General features: G+C 49.1%; 1 protein-coding gene across 2 annotated transcripts in view; it reads left to right on the top strand.

The window, feature by feature from the left end:
- The first annotated feature begins 10,030 nt into the window (after positions 1–10,030).
- TEKT3 (tektin 3) overlaps positions 10,031–22,719 on the top strand; it is a 168,149-nt gene continuing 155,460 nt past the window's right edge. Inside the window, exons 1-2 of one of the 2 annotated variants that reach the window (XM_044983892.1) lie at positions 10,031–10,303; positions 14,057–14,147. The gene's annotated coding sequence lies outside the window, so the exon portion shown is untranslated. The remainder of the gene's footprint in view (positions 10,304–14,056; positions 14,148–22,719) is intronic. The other variant, XM_044983895.1, reaches the window with a different exon arrangement.

Here is a 22,719-nt window from a genome sequence, read left to right on the forward strand (position 1 = left end):
ATCAGTCACCAAAATCTGAGCTAGAATTGATTTGGGTAATATTGGAATCAGGATTCCAATGCAATTTCCTTGCAACCAAGATAAGGATATGCCTTCCCTGTGCATACAAGCATAACTTAGTGAGTTTCCGTCTCTGGTGGTTGCAGAGGTGGAGCGATAAATGAAATTCACCCTACTTGCTGCCCCTCAGTTGCTCTCAAAGTAGAACAATTACCAAAAACCACTGCCTCTTGTGTAGTCTTCTGTCATGGGGCAGGGGTTCCTTCTCTGGAAACAGTCCTCATGCACACCAGAGGCAAGTGTAACAAGGGCATTCTAAATGCTTGTTCCCCACAGCACAAGGTTCCCCCCCCGCAAGTCTTTACCTATCACCAAAGGACCTCCCTGAGATCCTGAGTTCCCCCAGCCCTTCCTTCCAGCCGTCCCCTCCGGCCTCTTTTAACTGTCCTCAGCTGAGGAGCTGAATCTCTTTCCTAATTGGTTAATCATCTGATGCTTATCCAATTATCTCCTCAGTTTGGCCCACAAGGGGACACTTGCAAAGTGCAGGGAGTGATGAGCCCGTCTTAAGCTACTCACACTCTGTCACATCCTCCTAGGTAGGCCTCTCTTGTCACTTTCTTGTCACTCTCCTGCTGCCTCCTGCCTCTTGTGCGGCATTGCAATGTTAAGTATCAGAGGGGTAGCCGTGTTACTCTGGATCTGTAAAAGCAGCAAACAGTCCTGTGGCACCTTATAGACTAACAGACATATTGGTGCATGAGCTTTCGTGGGTGAATACCCACTTCGTCGGATGCATGCACCCATGAAAGCTCATGCTCCAATACGTCTGTTAGTCTATAAGGTGCCACAGGACTCTTTGCTGCTATTGCAATGTTACAGTCTTCCCTGTCAACAACTGGGATGGAGATGGTCATGCCTAGTGGTTGGAGCTGGAGCAGTCAGGCCTAGTAGTCAGAGTAATCAGGCACCCAGGGTAGGGGAGGAGTGAGGCTGGAGCAGACTAGGAGCAGGGCATCAGCAAGAGCAGGGCTGGAGCAGGCCTAGGAACAGGGCTGGAGCAAGAGCAAGGCTGGAGTAAGCTAAGGCTTGGGACATCTGTTGCCACCATCAGCAGGGCCGTCCCTACCCATACACAAAGTATGCAGCTGCATAGGGCACCAAATTTCCTGGTGCCCTACGCAGCTACATGCTGCTCCAGCCACTGCTCCGCCTCTTCCTCATGGCTCATACCGCCCCTGCTCCACCCCAGCCCCTTCCCCACTCCACCCCTTCCCCAAAGTCCCCACTCTGCCCCAGCCCCAGCCCCGCCTCCACTCCCCTGAGGACTGCAGCATGGGTTGGGTCCCTGCAGTCACCAGCGGCGGTAAGTGCAGCGACCCAGCCCTAGCCTGCTCTGCTCCCCTGGCTCCTAGCCACGTCGCCGGTGAGTGCTGTGGGGCGGTTCCCCCCTGCCCTCCCAAACCCCAAGGCTGGGAGCCAAGCAAGTGGGCTGAGGCCGGGTCAATCCACTTCCCACCGCCCTGTAAGTACAGGGTAAGCCTGGCTGCCCTGCAGTCACAGGGCAGCAAGAAGTGGAGTGACCCGGCCCCAACCCGCTCCACTCTGCCAGCTCGTGCTGGGGGGCAGTTTCCCTCCTGCCCCCTGCAGAGGCCTGGGGCTGCGTAGGGCACCAAAATGGCTAAGGACAGCCCTGACCATCAGGCAGGAGAGAGTTACAAGGCCTGGAGTGATGTTGAGCAGACTGAACTGCTGTTCTGCCTGTGGATCTCATATAACGGGCCTGGTAGTCACATGACCAGTTCCGGGCTTGTGGATTGGCTAGAGTCTAGCACAGAAGTGATTCATCACCTTACATTCCCCTTCTGACAAAACTTCTAACCACTAGGGGGGTCAGGACTGAGCTATTGGCACCAAATGCCAGAGAGGCACTTAGTATTTAATCCCACTATTAATGATCACTTTCTGATGACTACAGAATGGGAGGCAGCTGGTGGAATTCCCCATCTTGTGTGAAATTGCATGATTTGCCATGTTAACTGTGGCTAACGCCTAACACTGGTCATTTGACTGCCAACATCTCTGACTTGATTTTAAAACGTTTGCAGTTTCAGGTGTGTTGCTCCATCTTTGTTCTTCTCAGTTGACTTCGACATGGGAGACAACGCTTCCCTGTCATAGGGTATATAATTTGACATAGGAGTCAAGAATGAGGTGCATTGGCAGAGCTAGGTGGAGGCCCCAGGTTGAAAACGCAGGGAGTGTTGCAAGTCAGGATTTAGGTGCCATGGCAGAACTCCGTATATAATCAAGAACCAGTGCAGCAGGTGGTGTTGCAGGTCTGGTTTGAGGTGCATTGGTAGAACTGCATGAATTCAGAACTGGAGCAGAAACGGTTACTGCAAGTCAGGATTGGAGGGCACTGACATAGCTGAGAGGTTCATGGACAGATGACTGTGCGGGAAGCTTACAGAGCTCTTGCCGGCATGATGTGCATGAGCGCCATCCAGGGCTCTTATTCCCCTACTTTCCTAAACATCAAATTCACTCACCATATTTAAAAAAAAACAAAATCTGGCAGAACTTCACATTCCTCCTTGTGGCCTTTTATTTCTGGCCTGTTCGTTTCTCTCCTTGCTTTGTAATGTGACCAGTGTGACATTTGGGTTATTAGTACAGTCAGTCATCAGCTTTCCCTGCCATCTGGAATCCTGCCACAACTTTCTCATTCTTTGAATATTGTACATTCCTCATTTGAGAAGGGATGATGCTTCCTTACCACACTCAGGAACGTGAGCTAGAAAGACCCCAAGAAAATATCTGCCGTGCTCTTCAAGCTAATATCTATGCATTAGAGCAGTGTTTCCCAAACTTGGGACGCCGCTTGTGTAGGGAAAGCCCTTGGTGGGCCTGGCCGGTTTGTTTACCTGCCGCCAGGGCCAGCTCCAGACCCCAGCGCACCAAGCGCGTGCTTGGGGCGGCACGCCACGGGGGGGCACTCTGCCTGTCGCCGGGAGGGCAGCAGGCGGCTCCGGTGGACCTCCCACAGGCGTGCCTGCTGAGGGTCTGCTGGTCCCGCGGCTCCAGTGGACCTCCCGCAGGCATGCCTGCGGATGCTCCACCGGAGCCGCGGGACCAGCAGACCCTCCGCAGGCACATCTGCAGGAGGTCCACCAGAGCCGTGGGACCGGCGACCGCCAGAGCGCCCCCCGCGGCGTGCCGCCCTGCCTGGGGCGGCGAAATTACTAGAGCCGCCCCTGCCTGCCGCGTCCGCAGGTCCGGCCGATCGCGGCTCCCAATGGCCGTGGTTCACCGCTCCAGGGCAACGGAGGCTGCGGGAAGTGGTGGACAGTACGTCCCTCGGCCTGCACCGCTTCCAGCAGCCTCCATTGGCCTGGAGCGGCGAACCACGGCCACTGGGAACTGCGATCGGCCGGACCTGCGGATGCGGCAGGTAAACAAACCGGCCAGGCCCACTAGGGGCTTTCCCTACGCAAGCGGCATCCCAACTTTGGGAACCACTGAATTAGAGGAAATCCCATTATCCGTAAGTATGGTTTGAACCATTAATAATAGCAAAAGTAGCATTATCCATGCAGTGCAATATATGTGAATAAATTCTACAGTGCAAACATGTAAAAGGCCATTTGTTATATCCAAAAGATTCCTTTAATTTTGTGGCAAGGGAAGAAGTAATATGGTAGGAGAGATCAGAGTTGAATATGTCTCCTTGCCTGTATTAACTGCACATCTCTTTTCTGTACAGCTGGTTTGCGTTTGGACGGGGGTTTATTGTTCTTGGTTTGTTTCATGACTTGTGAAACTTACCCAGAAGTTTTATTTTCAGAAAAACAAAGGACATTTGTATCATGCCCAAGACATTTAATATGCAGCTCTACTCTGAGATGTTACTGTGTAAAAACAGCACCTTCTTTTATTATGATTAGGCTTTACCACAGTGTACATGTTAAATAGTAAAGGCCACAACCCTATTAGGCCCCATTGTGCTAGGTGCTGTACAAACATAATAATTGACTGTCCCTGCCCCAAAGGCTTGCATAACACATTGGCTCTTCATATGTATTCAGCCTCATAGACTGACCTGTTAGGGATAAAAATAAGCTTCGACTACTCTGTACTACTGGTAGCTCTATGAAGCCAACACAGCTGGATGCTGTTCTGATTCATGCATCTTCAACAGAAATATTTAAAAGGGCCTAAATTCTGCTCTCACTATAAAACAGAGGAATCCATTGGCATCAGCTACTCCAGCGTTACATCGGAGTAAATGTACTTTCCAACAGCAGGATCAAACTCCACCCTCAGTGATTCCTGTGCATCCCCATGGAGGGCAGACGTTACTGATTGGGGCCGGGGAGGGGAGGTGTTGTTAAGTACAGAAATGGTCTGCGACTGCAGAATCTTTGTTACCATTTGCAACAGGGTATGTGTGATCCATCTGGATCTCGGAAGGACTTCAGATGCTAGACTGGGGGATGCCTGTGTACAGTCCTACCCGTAAACTCTATTCTCTCCTATGCTTTTTGGCAGGATTCAGGGACCAGGCAGGAAAGGGTTAAGAGTCTGGAAGGTCCAGGCACCAAGAACTCACCAAGTGATCAGATGCAGGAAGCTAGGAAGAGGAAAGTAGGAGCCAGAACTGGGAGGAGGTTGGTTTAATCCTAGGAGATGGTGGATCAGAAATTCAGAGTGAAGATGTTTGAGTAATCTCACAGCATAAGCTGGCATTGTTACAAAGAGCCCTATTAATTAGTATACTAACCCCACCCCAAATAGCATGTTCCGGGGAACCTGGTTCTTTCCTGGTTCTGCAGAACCTCTAACACGGGGCTGATTAGATGTACCTTCCCCGCCGCCCCACTAATTGCTTTTGGTTGGCTGCCACTGGTGTTTTAATTTATGACTTATTTACATTTTTCAAATGCTTCCGGTTCTAAGGATCCTGGTAAATACTGAGTGTGAATGCCGGGTGGGCAACCACCGGAGGCCCAGGATGTGATAGCTCTTGGGCACACAGCTTGCCTTAAACTGGCATGGATTGGTTAGCAAATAACCTTGTATAATCATGAAATGAAACTTGCCTGATTCTGACAAGGTGCAAAGCAAAGGAATAGGAGGAGGCAGTGAATAGCTCCTGCTCTGCATTCCCAGCTCCATGATGATGGGAGGCAGAGAACTGAGCAAAATTCTCTGGCCTGGGCCATGCAGGAGGTGAGACTAGTTGATCATGATGGTCCCTTCTGGCTTCTCTCTGTGGTATCTCTTGCTTGCCCCGCAGCAGCAGGGTGAGCGGAGCCCAGCACTGGGTGGGGGCACAGAAATTGTTCCCCAAAATAGACCTCTGGCTCTGCACTGGCCCCTCTAGCAGAGAGAGGCCAAGATATTATTTGGCAATCTCCAGTTACAGTGGCCTGGGACTGTGGTTACTCACAACTGGATTAAAGAACTGCACACAGTCCCAGTTAATGGGCGAGTTGGGAATTCAGCCGTAAGGCTGTGGGAGCAGGGACCGTGTTTTCTCATGTCTGTACAGCGCCTGACACATGCTGGGTACAGCTGCAATATAAATGAAATGTAATGCCACCATCCTTTTCAACATGGAGCCAAATTCGCTGCTGAATGGAGCCAGACCAGTTTACACCAGCATAGAATTTGGCCCAGGGCTTTCTAATAGCTGCAAAATTGCTCACCCTTCACTCTGGTTCTTAAAGTGACAGCAACTATAAATGCCATGGGTTTAGTCTGATTGGAAACAGTGTAATCTGGGAGAGTTAGGAAGTTCTGCATTCTAATTCTGGCTCTGATACTGACTCCTTCTGTGGCCCTGAGCAAGTCACTTCAGCTGTCTGCCTCAGTTTCCCTATTATCAGATTGGGATAATAAGTGACCTGCCTCACATGGGTGTTCAAGGGATAATGTTTGTGCAATGCTGGGAATATGTTTTACACCTTAAAACTTGGCATTTTATCACATGGGCAAGTGCAAATCATTTCAGGGCATGGAATTAGCCTGAGTAACAAGTGCGTGAAACATCCTCCCCTCCCCCGCTCTCCATGCTCCATATCTAGGATGTTCCCCAGGAGGAACACGGAACCCAGTCACTGTGCAAATAATCAGTGCCACTGACTAATGACAATTACTGAAGGCAACTGTCACTGCTAACATACACATCACACAGGCATTCGGAAAGGGAACCCTGCCCAGGATGGGAGGCTCAGAGACTGGCCAAAGTCTGACGTCTGCTTGGAAGGTTAAAGTGACTCTTTAGGGGGTGTTCTCAGAACAAATGATTCAATCGTGTATCAGAAGAATACAACATCTGTGCCAAAGAGCCAAGCACTCAGCAACATTCACCTCTCCCGGCTCACAAACATACTTGACTTCTTGCCTAACTGAAGGCCGGTGCTTAATGGCAACGTGTTGTCCTGTCATTTCTTTTTGTCAATCCTGAACAAAGCAGGGAATGTCTCTCTAAGATTCTGGGAAACTGGGAGAGGAAGAGATGATTCACTCCCAGGAATATTTGAACTCTAGAGAGCTCTTGGCAGCTCAGTAGTTTCTGGTGACAATGAGTTTCCCTGAGACTATGGATCACCACACTTAGCTTCACAGATGCAGTAACCACCCCAAATACACTAGGAAATCTGCTAACTACAGTCAGGCACTCAGCTACCACAGGATACGCTCCGAAGAGAATGTCTGGGATATACACCTTAACACACTTAAAACTGCCTTCACCAAACAAGGACACTCCACCAGAGAAGCAGATCGCATCATGGAACGGGCCACCCAAATACCCCAAGAGAACCTGCTTTAATATGGAAACATAAGCCCCTCCAACTGCACACCCCTACTTCTGCCCTACCCTTACCAACTACCTGAGTGGGGTTCCAAAGAGGATGGAGCTAGGCTGTTCTCAGTGGTGGCAGATGACAGAACAAGGAGCAGTGGTCTCAAGTTGCAGAGGGAGAGGTCTAGGTTGGATATTAGGAAAACTATTTCACTAGGAGGATGGTGTTACCTAGGTGGAGAATGGGTTACCTAGGGAGGTGGTGGAATCTACATCCCTAGAGGTTTTTAACAAAGCCCTGGCTGGGATGATTTAGCTGGGTTGGTCCTGCTCTGAGCAGGGGGTTGGACTAGATCAGTGGTTCTCAAACTTTTTTTTTCGCAGACCACTTGAAAATTGGTGAGGGTCTCGGTGGCCCACTTAATGATCTTTTTAAATGTTGTTTGTACCATTAGCTAAGTATTGTAAAGAGCTTTGGATAAAGGGGCTGCAGTCTGGTGTACTCAAGATAGATGTACACCAGGGTTTCCCTCATGCCACAAAAGGGGCAAATATCAGGGAGAGGGGTGAACCGCACTGAGTACATGGCCATGCTCACAACTCAGTGAAGAAGCGCCAACTAATATCCCTGGTAGGCCACAGGACTAGGGTGGAATACAAACTGACCCACTGGGGCTCCTCACTCTCCATGGGTGATCCTGCCACTTGGTGTCGGGACAGGACACAAGGGTGAGGAAGTGAAGGGTATGCAGCATGAGTGTGTACAGTTGTTACCCAGGCGTGGATTGGAGATGGCCCAGCTGCAAGTCACACAGACGACTTAGGTGTTGTAAAGTAAGTAGCCGGGGAGGAAAGGGGGACGTTTGTGGGGCGGAGGCTTGATGGCAGTGTCTGAAGGGCCAGGGGCAAGGGGGAGCAGGGAGCATCCTTCCGCAAGACCCACTTGAGAAAGGCCTGAGAGGCGGGCATGTAGGAGTAAGACTGTAGACCACAGAAGGGTGGTGGAAATCCACATTGTAAATAAACTGCACTGGGTGTTTTACCAGCACAGAAGTCTCTGAGCAGTTTGTGGACTTGAACAGAGGCAGGAGTGAGTGGGCCCTGCCATACTTACTCACCTTTCAATTCTCATATTAATCCCCATCTTCTCCAATTTAATAATTTACCATGTGGAACTGCTTCCTTACTGAAATCCAGGTAGATTAGATCTACAGCAGTCCCTTTGTCTAGAAAATCAGTTATCTTCACAAAGAAAGGAATCAGGAAGGTCTGGCACGATCTACCTTTTGTAAAACCATGTTGTATTTTATCCCAAGTACTGGTTACCTCTATGTCGTTAAGTTAACTACTCTCTCTTTCAAAACTTGTTCTAAGACCATGCATATAACTGAGGTCAAACAAATGGACCTTTCACTATTGGTTTTAATTTCCTTTGCAAGGTCCAGCTCTGTTTGGCTTTTGGCATGTCTCACTTTTGCCCTACCCGCTCTGATCTCCCAGAGGTAGCTTTCCTTGCTGATCCATCCCGTCTTCCGTTCCTTGTAAGCGTTTTGCTTTCTCTGAATAACCTCTTTGAGATGCTTGTTCATCCAGCTTGGTCTGTAACCCTTCCCTATGAATTTCTTCCCTTTGCTTGGAATGCAGGCTTCAGAGAGCTTCTGCAGCTTTGACTTCAAGTAATTCCAAGCCGCATCCACATTCAGATCAGTGAGTTCTTCAGTCTAGTCTAATTCCCTTGATATTTTAAAGTTGCCTGTTTGAAATCAAGGATCCTACTTTCAAATCTATTTTTGTTTATCCTTCCTTTTAGTTTCCTCAAAAAGCAGAGGACATTGGGTCACTCGCTGAGGGAGGGGGGCTCGCAGGAAGAGAGAAAATAGCCCTGTGTGCTAGAACAGGAAGCAGGAGTTCACTGATAGGTTCCACCCTAGTGATGATCAAGCTTACTCAGCGCCTCTGTTGGACTTCAAGGGAACATAACCCAGCCTGGGAGGGGGCTGGGGAATTGAGCACACAGCTGTGCCATTGTGGTTTCTTAATCTACCGCTCCCCCTTCATGTGCTGTCAGCCCTTTTGTGACATCTGCGGCATCAGATGCAGCATTACACACACAGTTCCTGAGCTGGGGGGGAGGAGGGGGGATCCTGCCAAATTTATTACTTAATCCAGGCATACCATGTGGTTGAATCTTTCCCATGTGTAGTCATATACTGAACCACACCCAGCCTCCGGCATTGAGTCTTCACCCACTCACTGCAGGTGAAATATTAAGAACATAAGAACATAAGAAAGGCCGTACCGGGTCAGACCAAAGGTCCATCTAGCCCAGTATCTGTCTACTGACAGTGGCCAATGCCAGGTGCCCCTGAGGGAGTGAATCTAACAGGCAATGATCAAGTGATCTCTCTCCTGCCATCCATCTCCATCCTCTGACGAACAGAGGCTAGGGACACCATTCTTACCCATCCTGGCTAATAGCCATTTATGGACTTAGCCACCATGAATTTATCCAGTCCCCTTTTAAACATTGTTATAGTCCTAGCCTTCACAACCTCCTCAGGTAAGGAGTTCCACAAGTTGACTGTGCGCTGCATGAAGAAGAACTTCCTTTTATTTGTTTTAAACCTGCTGCCTATTAATTTCATTTGGTGACCCCTAGTTCTTGTATTATGGGAATAAGTAAATAACTTTTCCTTATCCACTTTCTCAACATCACTCATGATTTTATATACCTCTATCATGTCCCCCCTTAGTCTTCTCTATTTTTTCTATTATTTCTTTGCAGATAGAATCACTCTCCATTTTACTGTAAAAGCATGTTTCCCGGCCAAGCTGCTCCCAGGCAGACACTGATCCTAACAAATACCTTGCCCTCACCTGAAGTTGACCATGAGCTGCTAAATGGAAGTTCCAGGAGGACTCATAAGTGAATAGATTTAAGATCTAGAAAAGACCTGTTAGGTCAGCTACTCCACCCTACTGCCAGAGCAAAATTATTCCCTTGTCTGTGTCCCCTGTAGCTCCAGAATTTACTCTGTTAACTGTTTCATTGCTGATCATTCAGCGCATGTTACTAATACATTAAAACTATTAAGGTTGTTTAGCTTGCAGGATGGCATAATGCAAATATATTAAAGGCTGCGGCAGTATGTCATAACAGGCTAAGTGACCTCTTATGTCACAATGCCTGCTCCCAGCAGTGACCTGCTGCCCCTCTTGAGAAATATCCAGACAGAGGCAGGAGCTGTGGTCCAGGAGGGCACCTGGGGTGAAGCAGCGGGGTAGAAGGAACAACAGCAGGTGCTGCATGGAATAGACAAAGCTGGGACTTCTTTCAGAAGAGCACCAGCCATGCCAAACCCTGGGATTCGATACCAGCTAGGGGACTAACACCTGGGAGAGATTTTGCAAGGAGGAATTTAGGACTCGAATAGGACTAGCCTTCTGTCCAATGCCAGGGCAAAGAAATGGATGGTTACAACAGTAGCAAAGGTACCATTGCCCACCCCTCTATAGGAGTGAGTTAAAGGAATAAGTGCATGTACCAGTGTATCATGCTGCATGGCATATCATAGCCCCCAAGGCCACTGCTGAATATGGTTTTTGACTTAGACCCACCCATTGGTAAGGTAAACAGGCTCACTTTATTTTAGACCCAATGGCCTCTGCTGCTCGAAACTGGCATATTTTTATTATTTGTTTTCCTGTATCGCCTTGGACCCCTAGTCCTGGACTAAGGCCACAGACTTTAGGGGACCTCTGCTGATTGACCCCAGTAGATATTCTGGCACACAGCCATCAATGACCGCAAAAAGGGATGTGAGAAAATAACAGAGCATCCTTGTTGGGGCAGTAGATCTGCTTGCTATGCACTGGCACTGGAAGTTGCTATCCCTTTAAGACCAGGGGGCTGGTTGTCACTAGACTGATTCTGGGATGGCTGTTGCTAAGGGATGAGCTTGCTCCAGCGCTATCTGACTGGCCTTGGTGCAGAAACCTTCTGCTGATGCACATAAAACTCCTCTTGGGGAGCACGTTCTGTTTGGCGGTCAAACAAACCAGCCCAATTTTCACATGCAGGCACCAAAACAGGATGTCTGGAACCTGCCTCTTGGGCCACAAACTGGCCCCTATGCCTGTAGGATGGACACTTATGCTCCACCTGAGCATCCAGGACTTGGACTTCCCATTAATGTTCCCATGTTTGAAAACTGGGTCCACTGAAGTGAAATCTAATCATCCAGAGAAAGGCAAGATCACCTCCCCTTCTGTTTACCTCTGTTGACACAATCTGGCAACATGGGCCCAGATCTTCAGCTGCATTCAAAGACCATTCAGCACAGATCACATGGAGGAGACAGGAAAAAGGTGCCTTTTGCACTCCCTCCCCCCAATCTTGGGTCATCTGTGCACCACTCGGGTCCTGTGACACAAGTTAGAGAAGCCTGAGGGCTGCTCTAAATTATGCCAGCTGACCTAGGGGATACAGGAGCTGGGGATCACTGGACCATCAGGGAGCCCTGGCTACACCTGGTCACACTCTGTTTGTCAGCAGCAGGGCAAGAGGTGCAGTAGGAGCCAATATGGTGATCTTCACCATCACAGGTTGGCCCCGTGCTGGTCGGATTCTCCCATGGCTGGTAACTGTGATTCTAGGGCCATTTTGCACTGGTGGGGCAGCCATGGGGTAGCAATCTCATTAGGATTCTACACAGGCTGCAGGGCGCAGAACCTGCCAACCTAGATCAGCTGGCCAGGAAGTGGTGTTGCCCTGGGAATCCCAGCCTACACACAGCACAGAACAGACCAGAGAAATGGGGAGTCTTTAGATACTGTAGCACCATTTACGAGTAGTGTCTCCTCCTCTTCCCCTGCCAAAGAGCGATTTTAATCCCCTGCCAAACAAAGATTTAAAAAACCACAAATCTCCTACTCTTTCTTCCTTTCTATTCTTATTAAAGGCCATAAAATCTCGGGCCAGCCTGACTGCCTCACCTTGGGAGTCATGAGGGATCTAAGCCATTTCCCCCCCCCCCCTTCTGATGTCTAATAAGCAAACACGAATCAGTGCTGGGTTGTAATGGAAATCCCTTAGAAATGCATGTGACAGCCCCATGTGAGGCAAACAAAGATTTCAGCCTCACTGGGCTGAACTCTTCCATGCCGGGTGTCTGTCTTGGGCTTAATATGTTTGGAAAAGTTCAGCCAGCGTCCTGGGAGACCTGAGTGCCAAGGCAATTCAGCAACACTGCTGGCTTTGTGCAAAGCACACTCGGCTGAAAGATCACACTTCCCCGCCCCCCAAATATTTTTAATTGAACGTGTGAATTACACGATTCCTCTGATTGGAGGAGCTCAAAGCCCTTTACCCATCTGGATTGTTTCACAACTTGTCAGTGAAGCAGGTTGCTAATTATTTGTATTACGGTAGAACCTAGCAGCCCCAACCAATACGAAGGCCACACTGTGCGAGGTGAGTGAAAAGACAGCCTCTGTCCCAAGAAGCTTGAAATCTAAACAGACAAAGGAGCAGCGGGTGACGTGTCTTGGACACCATCATAGAGCCAGTCAGTGGCATAGCTGGGAACCCCTGCTCTGACTTCTAGTCCGGTGCCCTAGCCACTGAGACACACCGCATAGTATATCTACTTTATAGATGGAGAAACAGGCACAGGGAAGTTTGTGTGACTTACCCCAGGACTTCGCAATGAGTCACTCACAGCATTTAGGATTTGTCTCTCTGCTGAACTGCTTGGGACCGGGTCCTTCGGCTCATGGGTCGGTGGGACTGTTCGCAGGGCTGGGCCTTGGCGGCTCTAACATTGACACGCGCTGCACAGCACATCCAAGTGGGCGTAACCGCTGCCTGATTCTGTAGAACGCCAGCATCCAGCGTCAGCTGTGAGGGCGTTTGGCCACACGCGTGAGAGTCTGGGAAAGGGAGAGCAGTGCCCACCCTGTCGCCAAAGTGCACACAGGAGCTGCGAGGATCCAAGGCAATGGCATCGGAAAAGTGCCAAGCTCCCAGGAACCAGGGCCTGCAGCAGAGCCTGTCTCTGGGCTGCCTAACGAGCACAGCAGGCCTGCAGTAGGTCCTGAGATGTGGGAGGGTCCTCAGAGCTCAGGCTGCAGCCCAAGCCCAAATGTCTACACTGCAATTGATCAGCCCCTTAGCCTGAGCCCGGGAGCCTGAGTCAGCTGACATGGGCCAGCTGTGGGTGTCTAATTAGAGGGTCCATACCCTGAATGTGGCTCTGACCCGGGGCTCCAATTCCTGACTCATGACTCTTGCTCTAAGCACCAAGCATGACCATTCACATCATGGGCGGTGCATGAGCTCCCCCTTTGCGGAGGTTAGCCATGCAGCCCTGCTCCTACAGCTCCTACCCGCCCCCCCATCTGCCGGAGCCCCAAACCTTCTCCCAGGTACTCTGAAAAAATCCTATACTAATTGTCTCAAGCCAGGCACCCAACATTATGGATAGTTTTGACTTTAATCTTTCTGTGCCTTAGTTCTCCATCTGTAAAATGGGAACAATACCATCCCCACAGCTCACAGGAGGCTGTCAGAAAAAAATCAATATTTGTGAAGCACTTGGATACTATAGTGATGAGTCATAGGCTGGGTAGACATTTAAAATGCTACAGCGGCACAGCTGCAGTGTAGACATGGCTGCGAAGGGGGCGGTTCTCCAGTTGCTGTGTAGAACCACCTCCCCGAGAGGTGGTAGCTAGGTCAATGGAAGAGCACTGAATGAAGCCAGGGTCCTGTGGCAGAAATATGATGTGATCATGTAATTAAAGGCTATCATGCATACACACAAGGGGTCTGAATTAAAGTTGCACAGGCAATCTTCATTCTGGCATTTCCTAATTTTTGAGTGCTTGACTTTGCAACATTAATAATGGGGTGGGTTGGTATGGTGGATCCCCCCCCTCTTTTTATAGTGTGTGTTTAAGGTCTGATCCAAGGGGAATGACTCTTATGACCGTTTGTTAAGGCTTTGTGCCTGGTGGTGTACTAAGTAACTACCACAATTCCCTGTGAATGGGAGTAATGTGACGTCCCTATAGTAACACAAATTGTTTACTGGCGCTTGTACAACTTCCTTCAATCTGCTCTCAGCTAGCAGGCCTCTGAGAGAGGAAAATAGCTGAAAATGTTTTTGGTTGGGTAGCCGTCTGTGATCAATGTTTTGCACCCCTCCTGCTTAGTGAGAGACAGAAATGGATGTTTTTTTAAAGGAAATCTTGGAGCCTTCTCAAAGGGATGTGTTCAACCACCTGACACAGATGGAAACAGCCACTGCTTGCAACTTTAAGAACTCACTGAAAGGTAAGATGACTGCACTGTGGGTGATGTAGCTTGTACCTTCCCCGGTTCAATTCTGCTGCCATGGAAGTCAATGGCAAAGCTCCCTTTGAGGTCTGTTGGAACAGGAGTGGCCATGCAAGCTCAAAGGTTAAATTCATCTACAGCTGGGCAAATATTGAAAAAACCAAGGCCTCTAAAATGCAGTCAAACTTGAATAAAGTCACTCTGACTGTGCTCACTCCCCTTGTGTGCTTGCTTTCCACAGATACTCTACTGCTCACAGTTTACTAGTGTGAATACTCACTGAATGTGAATGTTAAGCAATGATCGGGGTCGGGGGGTGGGGGGAGCGGACACGCTGAGATCGCTCAATTAACTCAAACTGCAAAGAATGGGGCAGACAATCCCCCAAACTGGTGCTTATTCTAATACTCAGATTCACCAAGCCAGCAACAAAACAGCTTCTACAATACCTTACTGGTTACCCAGAAGCCAGAAATTCGGTTCCCTTAAAGCAACCCAGTGTTGAGCTCCCACCCAGGCAGCCAAGTAAAAGATGATGAAGATTACTGAAAATCTTGTTCATCATATAAAAAGTTCTACCAATCCCAAAGGACCCACCAGGTCAGTGAATATTTCAGATCTTACCCAAATACATGCTTACAACTAATTCTTATTAACTATAAAATTTATTTAAAAAGAAAAGAGAGCGTATTGGTTAAAAGATCATTCTACATACAGATATGAATAGAGTTCTTAGGTCAGTTTCACAGTAGAGATGGTGAGCTTTAGAGTTGTAAAGAGTCTGTTCTAGAATCAGTTCCATAGGATATATCCATAGTCCAATGTCCAATATCCAATATCCAGGCTATCCAGAATGAAACTGGAGACCTCAGTCTTGTGACTCAAACTTCCCCTGATGAAGCTTAAGCAGATCTGAGATAACAGGATCAAGGGCCTGAGGGTAGCTCGGTGAAGAGATGAATTCGTCCGTTGACCTAGTGCTGTTTATGCTTGGAGGGAGGGGGGTTAAGTCCTGGGGCGGAGCAGCCCTTAAGATCAACTGCTCAAATATTCACCAAAAACAAATTGCAAAATATAGAGCCAACCAGGGACAGTGAGAATTGTTCGCTGTGAACTTTTCCCTTGACTATGCCATTTGAAAGTTGTGCTCTTGTTGATTAGTTCATTCACTCAATCAGGGAATTAAATCAATGCCATCTGACTTATGGAACTCAGCGGGAAGTTTGAATATGCACTAAAAGCTGTTTGGAAATTATCTGCAGACCTGTCATTATTCACTGATTAACTTTGTGAGTCATTTCCAATATACCGGAGAATATTGGATTTTGTTCACGGACAATTAAACAGAAAGAGGTGAAATTGATCAGATAAGTTGCTTGTCACAAATCATTTGCCCACCTGTAAATTCTGCCGTCTGACGTCCCCACTGAGTGACTGTACCTGAGTGGAGAAAAGTGGGCCCAGGAATTTAGCTTATTCTACAGGGTCTTGCCAGTTAGGATCCAAGGTGTGTAACTTCCAGCAGATGGCATGAAGATGATTCTCAGTGTAAATCAGTATGGGCTAGGTTCTCATTTAGCCAAAGTTGTCTAACATTGATTAGTCCTCTCTCTAAGCAAGTTTTGTATGAACACAGTAGTGGTTAAACTTATTTTCACTAGGCAGGGTTACTGTCTCCCTAGCTAAGTGCATTGTTTTGTAGTTGATTCAGTCCAGGGAGTCAAATATCAACACGTTATCTGTTTAGTGCATGCTGTAAGGAGAGGTGCAATTGTTCTTTACTGGGAATCTGCTCTGTTGCCTCTCAATGAAATTGGAAGTAGGGATGGTGCCAGAATCTCAAAGCAAAGCATTGAGCTGGCAAGTCACCCACTATATGACTGCCATGTGCTAGGATTGATTTCATGGAAGGACAGATGCAGCCTGGCTTCCATTCCCACCGAAGGCCTTGTACGGCCATTATGTGGTTACATACCTCTGCGAATGTGGACAAAACTATTCTGCAGAGCTGCCAAGTCGCCCTGCGCTTCAGAAACAGCAGCAGCATCTCTGCACAGTCTGCTGGGCACAGGATTTTGAAGTCAGCTGTTGATAGCAGCTTTTAGAGGAATGGCTGGGGGGGGTGGGGTGGGGAGAGGGGAAATCTGTTGTATTTGGCCATTAATGTCATGAAGCTATCAGTTCTAAAGAGAGGTGATATTTCACAGAGAGTACTGGTATTCCAGAAGTGGAAGAGCACAATATAGCAAAATATGGGTTTGTGACTTCTTGTTTTAATTTAAATGTGTGCAAATACAGCCATACAATCTAGGTGATGTTTGGACATCTCTGCTCCAGATCCGTTTTCTGTCCAAACTACAGCCTCAGCCTGTCTCTCTGGCATCTCCTTGTGGATGTCTAGCTGTCAGCTGGAGCTCAGAATGGCTAAGACTGCGCTCTCTCTCCCTACCCCAAGCCGCCCCACTACCTGCTACTGCGGATAACACCACCATTCCACTTGCCACTCAGGCTTGTAACCTGGGTGTCATCTTCGACTCGGACTTCTCTTTAGGTCCTCACAGCCAGGCTGTCTGTGAGGTGTGTGGGAGCTTCTTTCAGCAGAACATCTAAGATCTGGCCTTTCCTGTCCATCCACACAGCCAACGCTCTCTCCTCCTAGCTCTCAGCTCGCTTTTTCATTATTGCAGCATCGTTCTCTTTTGGCCTTGACAAAGGCTGTTGTGTGCTGCTCATATCCATTTAGAAGGCTGCTCCAACGGTCATTTTCCTTGCCCATGGCTTGGACCATGTCATCCCTCTCTTAGCATCCCTCAACGGGTTCCCTTTTCTCTATTGCATCAGACCTATCTCCACCTACCTATCATCTCTCATTGGTTACTGCAAGGTTGGCTCCTGCCTCTGCTCACCCGGTCATGATGCCAGCCTCCCCTGCCCGCTTGTTCAGTGTTCAGTCAAGCACCTTTCTGCTTTCTCCCATGCTGCCCCACGCACTTGGGAGGTGGCTGAGCATGGCCCTTAGCCTCTTGGTGCCTCAGTTTCCCGTCTCTCAAATGGGGATAATAGTATTTCTCCACCTGTGTGTTGGGAAGACAAATTCATCAAAGATTCTGAGGCACTCGGACACTACAGGAATGGAGGCTGTATCAGGCCCTTAGATATCCAAAATGGAGCGTGGGTGGTAGTATACTGTCAATGACTGATAGAGGGTCAGAATGTCAGCCCTGGAAGCTCATAGCAGCTCTAAAGCCAATGTAACGGTCCCTTGAGAATTCTTCCCGTGGTGGGACAGCCTCTGGGTGCTGCAGAGATGCTGTGTAAAATAGTCCTTTGTGAGAGGCTTAGAAGGAGACCAAATGGCCTGGGAGCTGAGTAATGGTCTGCAGACCCGTCAGTCTCTTGGTCACTAGGGTGAATGCACTTACTTGTTGGGGACTAAAAGTAGTTTCTGTTCAGTGTGAAATGAGTCTGTGCAACAAATTCAACCCTCACCTAAGTCATCATCATTAGGAGTTACACCCGCTTGCTAACGTTACTGCATGCTCCAGAGCAGGCTGTCAGCTGGGGGGATTGAACCCAGGATTTGTAGATCTAAATGCACGAGGCACTATGGCCACAAATGAAAGAGCCAGCTGCATTAGCCCAGGCTGTAGCCAGCTCAGCTGTTCTCTGTGACCCGAGCGCCACACAGAGTGGGTGTGGGTTATACCAGGGATGAACTTGACCTGCATGGTGTGTGGGTATCTGCATCATCGAGCTCACTTCCATGACTGGCACTAACTAATACCCTTAGTTTCAGCCCAGAGGGCAAGGGCTGGTGGTGACTGGCCAGCCCTGGTGCCAATGGAGACTGGGCAGTAAGGTGGGGGTTGCTAATACCTGTGCTGTGGACAGATGGAGAAGGGCACCCTGCAGAACTGTCAGCATGACACCTGTCTCCTGTGCTGGGGCTGCGATTTTTCAAAGGCTGTTTGGCGCCCAGCTCCCACTGACCTTCAATGAGATTTAGCTACATGGCAAAGCCCAGCCTAGATTCACCAACAGCTTCAAAAAATGGAGAGCCTAGTGCAGTTTGTGTCGGTGGAATTAGAATGCAAGGAAAACTGCGAGGAGGGCAGCTGAGATGAGGGAAACAAAGAGCAAAGGGAAGAAGGGCGAGAAGGAGTGTAGTACTTTCTCCAAGAGATGCTCCTTAGAAATTGGATAGATAGGTCGGGAGCCCCGTGAGGTCCCCAGGAAGGGACAATTGAAACAGAAGGAGGAACTCTCACTCCGGAGACCACTAACAGCACAAGACGTGATTCTGAGCCATCAGGCTAACAGGGGCTGCTGCTCAAGGCGATTCGCTTCAGTACCAATCAGTTCCCTTTCCCATTAATTTCCATACATGATTTAAAGCGGCCCCACCTGTGGCCTTTTCTTTTAGCAAGTGCACATTGCAACAGTGCCTGGATGTTGTGCGTGTGCGCGTGCACCCTGCAGCAATTAACTCCAGCTTCAGCGACTACTAGAGGTATATCTAGTAGTCCCACCCAGAAAGAGGGTCGCAGCCATTGTACTGCCCATAGGCACTTTGCTCTAAATCAGGGTTTCTCAAACAGGGGTCGCTGCTTGTGTAGGGAAAGCCCCAGGCGGGCCAGGCCGGTGTGCTTACCTGTCGCGTCCGCTGGTCCAGCCGATCGTGGCTCCCACTGGCCGCGGGTCGCTGCTCCGGGCCAATGGGAGCTGCTGGCCAAGGGACGTACTGGTCATCACTTCCAGCAGCTCCCATTGGCCTGGAGCAGCGACCCGCGGCCAGTGGGAGCTGCGATCGGCCGGACCTGTGGATGGGGCAGGTAAATACACCAGCCCGGCCCGCCAGGGGCTTTCCCTATACAAGAGGTGACCCCTGTTTGAGAAACCCTGGTCTAAATCCTCTCCCCAAAGGCCAAGTCCCTTGGCCGCACGCTCGCGGACTGCAGGGGGGAGGAATCTTTCCTCCCAGGAAGCCACACTGCAGTAGCCCAGTGGTGAATGTGTGACAGGTCTCCCTCTGTCCACGATCTGCAGGGGGTACAAGTCTAGCTGTGGAGCCTTGGCTCGTTAGCTGTAGCAGCTCATGCGTGTAGCCATGGAGGTTCCTGGTTCAATCCTGGTGTGTGGGTCAAGCTAGCAGCCATCACACCACTTTACAGCAAGTACTTCGGCCAAAGAACTGGAGTAGTTGCTGCAGCCCCTCTCCGTAGCATGGAGAAAGAAGGGGGGGGGATCCACGTAATAGCCTGTTCTCCACTCCTGCCCCCAAAGAACCACTGTGCATGGCCACCCCAGGAGCTCCCTGGAGCTGGGCTCTGTGGCACACAGGAAGCATGCTTCCCTGGCGGTTCCGGCAATCTAGCCGCACACAGACACAGCAGAGCTACAGGGTTTGCTCCCCCTCTCCTGCTGCAGAAGGGAGCAGGAGTTGGGCTCTTTACAACTGTGGGACCAGCTGGCCGAGGAAGACAGAACCCAGCCCTCTTCCCTCATGAAAGACAGGCTGTCTCCAAATTCCAAACAGCTGGCAGCAGAGCAGTCACGCGCCGGACATCTTGAGGTGGGTGGGGCAAGTTTCTTTTTGACCTATTTTTCTTAGCTCACGTCGTACTGTATGCGTCCATCAGCCTGCAGATGTTTCTGTTGCCACCCACGTGGTAGGGGTTATAATAACACTGTCTGAACCCTCAGGCTCAGCGACCGTGGGCTGCGGAACACCGCCTTAGAGAAAAGGATGCGCTTATAAAGCCAGCAAAGCCATTGGCATTCACTTAGCACGGCCAAACTTTATGGCTTCATTTGACAGGCAAAAACATTGGCGGGTCTGCTTGCCATGCGGCTTGCAATTTCTCCCCAGAGGCGAGGTGCGCATAGTTGCCAGGACACAACAGAGAGGCCATCTCCAAAGCCTTGCTGACAACCACTGGCCGTCAGAGTGCTGGTAGGAGGCAAATAACGTGTACTGTCTGTAGACAGATATATGCATATGTTGTTATAAGCTTGGAGTCCTGCCCAGGGGGACACAGAAAACAGATGGTGCTAGTATTGTGACCTGCGGCTAAGCTATAGGCCTTCACTGCCAGCCCCCTGACATCAGTTTCCTTCTTACATGGGAGGGCCTAAGCAGTCTGGCTCTCGGCCTGTTACAGAGGCCACAAGGCTGTAGCTAGTAAATTGAGGCACGTTTACCACAGCTCCGGTTGGTTCAGCTAAAGGTTTATGCCTCATCTAGCAGAACTGTTGGGCCAGGTTCTCTGCTGCATGCAGAGCCAGGTGCTATCAAGGAACTGGTTAATACTCCCTCATTCTCTGCCCTGCCCTGCCGCAGGCCACAATAGCCTGGGGGCTGCTCTGTTATACCAGCTGGGGACCATACACCAGCTGGAGTGCAGTGTGCTCTTCTGGTCACCTTTCATACATTCCACTGCAACACACCATAGACTTTAGGGTCAGATGGGACCATCATGATCATCTAGTGTGACCTCCTGCATATTGCCGGCCACAGAACCTCACTCATCCACTCCTGTAATAGACCCCTAATCCCTGGCTGTGTTACTGAAGTCCTCAAATCATGGTTTAAAGACTTCAAGTTACAGAGAATCCACCATTTACACTAATTTAAATCTGTAGGTGACCCATGCCCCATGCTGCAGAGGAAGGCGAAAAACCCCAGGGTAGCTCTGCCAATCTGACTCGGGGGAAAATTTCTTCCTGACCCCAAATATGGCGATCAGTTAGACCCTGAGCATGTGGGTGAGACCCACCAGCCAGACACCTGGGAAAGAATTCTCTGTAGTAACTCAGAGCCCTTCCCCTCTAGTGTCCCATCACCAGCCACTGGAGATATTTGCTGCTGGCAGTCGCAAATGGGCCACATGCCATTATAGGAAATCTCATCATACCTCCCCTCCAGAAACTTATCAAGCTCAGTCCTGAAGCCAGTTAGGTTTTTTGCCCCCACTGCCTCCCTTGGAAGGCTGTTCCAGGACTTCACTCCTCTGATGGTTAGAAACCTTCGTCTAATTTCAAGCCTAAATGTGTTGATAGCCAGTTTATATCCATTCGTTCTTGTGTCCACACTGGTGCTTAACTTAAATAAACCCCCTCCCACCCTGGAATTTATCCACCTGATGTATTTATAGAAAGCAGTCATATTTCCCCATAGTCTTTGTTTTGTTAGGCTAAACAAGCCAAGCTCTTTGAGTCTCCTCTCATAAGGTAGGTTTTCCATTCCTCGGGCCATCCTAGTAACCCTTCTCTGCACCTGTCCCACCTGTGTTAGGAGCTGCAATGAGGAAGTATGTTCAGTGAAGGACTCTCAGTTCTTGAACTCGCTTCCACAGCTGCTTGAGCAGAGTCTGAGGTGCATGAGCGTGCACCAGCTGGGGTGCAGGTTCTAGTGCACATCAGCATGTTGGCCACTGTCTGTATAAACCCTGCTGGTGTGCACTAAAAGTTCCCTAGCGTGTGCTGACGTAGTCCCGTTTCACAGTACTATATCAATGCGCACTAGGGAACATTTACTGCGCCGGCAAGGTCTGCGCGGACAATTAGATCACGGCACGCGACTGTACATTGGAACTCACAGCCCAGCCGGTCTGCACTAAGACATGGGGTAGCCAAGCTCTGAGTTTGTTGGCCTATCTAATCAGACCTTTTCAAAAGGTGTGTCTAGGAAAGATGGCTGTTTGGGAGGAGGCTGTTGGTTCCTTTAGTTGAGTGTCCATTTTGTGTTGTATTAATGAATGATGTCTTTGGTATATCGCCTCCAGGTGGCTGGGACTTGTATTTCCCCCTGCATCCCTCCCAACCCCAAATCCTGACAAAAATGAAACTTTTACGTTTTCTTCTAAATGTTTCCATCTCAATTTTTGGAGGTTTATTTGAAAAACTGAAAAGTTTCTAGTTTTTTGGCAACTGACATTTTTTCAGGGGTTGGTGTTTGAAAGAAAACCCCAAAATGTTAGATTTTAGCCATTTAAAAAAGTTGTGTACATTTCCATTTTGTTGACAAGCCAGTTTTCATCAACCTCCCCCCCACAAACATAAATACAACCCCCTCGCCCCAATTTAAGCACACAATTTCCAACCATCTACAATAGCATAAAGAGATATAGAAATGGCGTCTGTCCATTGTGAGTTCAGTAGCATCTTTTCTGGTCTTTGAACTCACATTTTATTTGTTCCAGGAAGTGGTGCAGATGCCAGAAATGTGACAATGCCTGGATGATTGTCACTCATATGATCACGACTGGCTTCTTGAGTATCTATCTTCAGTGGGCGGAGCGGAGTACATGAATTCAATTAGAAATGACTGACATTTTCCTTGGCCAACATACAATGTGCTTGTTAAGTGTCTGAAGCACACACTATGCAAAAATGCAAGGTGCTGGAACCTCCCAGTGGAATAGATATTTCATCAAGTTTTCCTGTTGGGATTGGATCAAGATTTCTCTGAGCTGGATTAAATGGGGAAAGTTTCTACTGTACTCACCTAAGCCATGCTTCCGTCTACACAGCTATTTATACCAGTGCTAGCTGGGTGTGCAGTGTCTGA

Source organism: Mauremys mutica, chromosome 12 (genome assembly GCF_020497125.1).
Source record: "Mauremys mutica isolate MM-2020 ecotype Southern chromosome 12, ASM2049712v1, whole genome shotgun sequence".
Taxonomy (NCBI): Eukaryota; Metazoa; Chordata; order Testudines; family Geoemydidae; genus Mauremys; species Mauremys mutica.